Source organism: Nanorana parkeri, unplaced genomic scaffold (assembly GCF_000935625.1).
Source record: "Nanorana parkeri isolate BGI_ZX_2015 unplaced genomic scaffold, ASM93562v1 scaffold13, whole genome shotgun sequence".
Classification (NCBI taxonomy): Eukaryota; Metazoa; Chordata; class Amphibia; order Anura; family Dicroglossidae; genus Nanorana; species Nanorana parkeri.
In genome coordinates, this window is record NW_017306281.1 from 2234800 (window position 1) to 2239395 (window position 4596).

The window sequence follows — 4596 nt, forward strand, 5'->3', positions numbered from 1 at the left end:
TATATATATATATAGATATTTTTCTAGCCCTTGGGAAAATAAATGCGCACATTATCACAGCTTACTGTAGATATGTTGAATGATTTAGGGCCCGTTCACACCAGATGCAGCGCGTTCCGGCCCGATTTTAGCCAGAACGCATGCTTCGCATTGCGGCTGCCTTACTTTTGTGTGGGGCAGGAGGGGGGGGCGTGGCGGGCCATTGAAGTGAATGGCACCGTAGCCACGCCCTCCGGCCACACAGGTTCACAAGGCAGTAGCAACTCACTGTACAAGGTGGAGTCGGCACAAGAATTTAGGCTTTATGGTGGAAAAGGGTAGAATTTTGTGGTGAGAAAATGCTGAATGAATTTTAGTTATAAATAAATAATAAAAGATCTTGTTGTCTTCTATTTATTTCCATGCTTCAGCTTAACACCGTTTGACTTATTGAGAAAGGCCAACTTTAGATTTCTAACCATAATAACCGCTCATTCTTCTTTCACTGATCTTACACGATGTTAAACCCTAACAATTAACTTCTTTTGTTTGCACCCTTTTGGTCTGTTAAATATGCTGTTGAAAGCGTTTTGTTATATCTGTTTGATAAATGGAAAAAAAAAAACAACATCTGTTGATTCTGCCAGAAATCCAGTGAGCTCGTAATTTCCTGGGCACTGTGCCTGTGCTGCACTGAAATCTTAAAGCGACACTAAACTCAGAAATGAAATAATAAAAACAACTTCTATTATATAAATGATAAAATACCGTGTACCTTTTTTTGTCATTATTCAGCTCTAAATGCTCCAAAATCCGTTAAATTTCTCTCCAGCCACAACTTCCTGCCAGAGGGTGGCTACTTTTCTTCTCCATGGTCCCTATGGGAGCTGAAAAGTAGCCACCCTCTGTGCTGGATCATGTGAAGGACTGCAACACGCTGAGAGCGTATCTTCTCAGTCTCTGCCCACACATACTCCCCTCTAGACTCTGCAAGGAGCTGGGATTTCTTCAGCTCTCCCACGCTAATATATGATCTGTGATTTCTCTCCTCCTGGCTTACCAAGGAGGGAGTGTGGGGGGGGGGGCTGCTTGTGAGTGTGAGCTCACATGCTGAATCTGGTCACACAGTCACAGAGTAAAGAGACAGTCACAGAGTAAAGTTGTTTTTCTGTGTAGATTGTTATAAACTTGATGTTTGTTGTAGATTTGTTCTCACTAGTTTTGGTAATTCAGAGCATTGCAGAGGAGATTACAAGCAGTGACACTGTCCAGGGCTGTAGCTACCATGGGGCGAGTGAGGCACAGCTGAGAGGGGGCGCAGCCAGGGCCGGCCCGTTGCGCCCCCTCGCCCCTGTTGCCATGGCGAGCACAGGCTCCAACACAGCCCTGGCTCGGCAGGGAGAAGAGGGGCGGCACAGGCTCCAGCTTCTCAGATCCCCGCTGCTCTCCCTTGCCTGTATGGACAGAGGCAGCGGGGACCTGATGAGAAATGGAGCGCTGCAGCCAGTGGGGTGGCGGAGGTGGGAGCTGTCACTCAGGACGGCCTTGCGGTGAGGAGAGAGAGAGAGAGACGCTCGGCCAGGATCTGACAGCGAGTGGATCTTTCTCTCCTCACTGCTCGACCATCCTGAAGTGACAGCGCTAAAAAAAAATAAAGCCCCCCCCACACACGCACACATATTATTAGACATGTGCAAAGACAAAATGAACAGAAACTTAAAATGTTTTCATTAGTTTCGTCAAACGAAACACATTTTTATGCTATTTTGGATTTGGCCACCAGCGCATTCCGAGCATGTGCACCACCATCCGTCGGGTGACATCGCACATGTGTTGGGGGGCACAATTTTCTGTTCTTGCCTCGGGCGCAAAGGGAGCTAGCTACTGCTCTGACACTGTCACAGTGTGTATAAAGAGGGGAGGGAGGAGGCAGCTGTGTGCAGGGAGAGATGATTCCGATCTGCCTCATGGGAGTTGTAGGCAAAAAAAGATGTGCACGTGACCAGAATCAATGTGCACGGCTATTACTAAGGGACAGGAAGTGTGAGGGGAGAGAAGAGACACGGGAGCGAGCGCAGCAGACTTTCTAAAGGGATTGAAATAGTCTTTATTTTAAATCATAAATAAATGTGGCTTTGGGAGAATGTTCACTGTGTAGATGTGTATACAGCTTCCTCAAATTATAAGACTTTAGAAAATATAATTTTTTTCAGAATCTTTGGTCTTTTTTTTTCATATAGATAGATGAAATAAATAAAAAACCCTGCGGAGATCAAATACTACTAAAAGAAAGCTCTACTTGTGTTAAATAATGATATAAATATCATTTGGGTACAGTGTTGTATGAGCAGATATTGTAACCAGAAAGAAGCGGCACTGCATTTCTCAGGTAAGTACAACTGTTCCCACTGACCAGCAGTGAAAGGGGGGCAAACTGACCTGGGGGGTGTATTGACTTTGTTTTTAAAAAGATGAAATTATCCTTTAAATGTTGTCGCCATAAAGAAGTTTTCTCTTCCTGTTCTGTCTGATAAGAAAGTGAGGGGGAACCACCCGCATGTGGACATGGCCAGCAATTAAATCCAGATATTGGAAACCTTCCTCAATCCGCTAGAAAATGAATATTTAGTACAGTTTGTGTACACTTGGGGGATTTCCTCTTCTGTCTGAAATTGGTCAGACGGAACGTGAAGAAATGTCCCAAACAGGGAACACAATACAACAGACGTTCGAAATCTATCCAAAGCTAAAAAAAAAGTTATTAGCCAGATCTGGTTTTTAACCTCTTGCCGTCCGCCCGCTCGTGCGTGCCCCCTAGCGGGCAAGCACGGGCAGAAAAGACCCGACCATTGCACACACCCGTTACCGGGTGTTTCACATATAGGCGAACAGTCCAGGGCCAGGGTGTAGGCAACCCCATGGACTCCAGCTGTTGTGGAACTACAAATCCCATGAGGCATTGCATAACTGACAGCAGCCACAGGCATGACTCCCAGAGGCATGATGGAATTTGTAGTCTCACCACAGCTGGAGTGCCAAGGATGCCTACCCGTGCTGCAGGCTTTGCTCCCTGTATACACTATATCTCAAGGATTACTCCATGGATCATACAAACACACTGAGGAGCAGTAATCACCCCACAGGATCACAACTTCTACACACAAGGTAGCCTGTAAAAGAAGAGGCATTATACTTATCTTTCCAGCGCCTTATGTGTTAAAAGCTGTTATTTCTGGGTCACTACATGTATTCCACACATCCAGATGTGTAGAATAGCAAAGTGCATGAGCTTTGTGCGACCCAGTTTGCCAGACTTCGCCCAAGCCGGTGCAAAATTGTCCATGACACCCTCCCCCCAGTTGTGGCCAGGGCATTCCCCACCCACCGCCTACACATATAAAAAGGGGCAGGGAATTCCCCAGCCACAGCTGAATGGACTGAGAGATTTGCCTGGGCTTGAGTGAACTCTGGCAAGGTAGGTTCACACAAAGCCCTTGCCCATTACTAGTATAGAATACCTGCTCCCCTGCTGGATGCTGTGGTTTCTCCTGTGGCTCCAACATCACTGCAGGATGTATGAGTTGGTGGGAGGAACCACTTTGTATGGCGGGGGGACAGGTATTTCACCCACCAGAAAGGTTGAATACCCGCAGTGGCTGCAGATTAAAACACGGCCTGCTGGAAAGGAAAGTATATGCACCCTCCTGGTACAGGCTGCCTCGTGCTGACAGAGTCACTAATAAACTCTAAATCTGCAAATGGGTAACAACCTCATGGTTCTCTTAATGTAAACCTTCGTTGCAGACTGTCATTGCTGGCCTCTCCTTCGGAAAATGCTAGCTGTCTGGCTGCTATGATGATCCAATGGCTTTAATACTTTGTAACCAGCATTCTTGCTGTGGCTCAGCAACCCAATTAAGAATTTAACCTCTTGCCGTCCGCCCGTAGTAAAAAAACGGACGGACGGCACTGCTACATCTGCGGGTTGCCGTCTCCAGACGGCAATTTTTTTCTGCTCACGCGCGCCCCCTAGCGGGCACGCACGGGCAGAAAAGACCCGACCGTTGCACACACCCGTTACCGGGTGTTTCACATATAGGCGATCAGCGGCTCCATAGCCCACCGATCGTCTATATGTGCTCGTTCGGCCGTCCTAGCTCCGAGGGCGTCAGGAGGAGGAGGACGGGAGATCAGCTCCTTGCTGATCTCCGCCCGGGCTGTGAATGCAGAAGTGATGTGTATTACATCACTTCCGCATTCACCTGTCAGTCATCTGGCAGAGAGAAGAAGCTGATAAAGCAGATCTCTGCTTCATCAGCTTCTTTTGGGGTCCACAGGTGACATAAGGGTCCTAGAGACCCCTAATATCTCCATAAAGAGGACCTGTCAGTGTGCCTTTGCTATTATATAGGGGGTTGTTATCCCCCTATATAATAGCAATAACAATAAGTGCAAAAAAATAAATATAAATAAAAAAAAATAAAAGTAACACATAAAAAAGTAAAATAAAATAAAAGTCACATATAAAAAAAGGGGAAAAAACCCCCCCAAAATGTTTAACTCCCCCACCCCCACGTTTACGCGCCTATAAACGTAAATACGCGTCCGGTGCCCCAG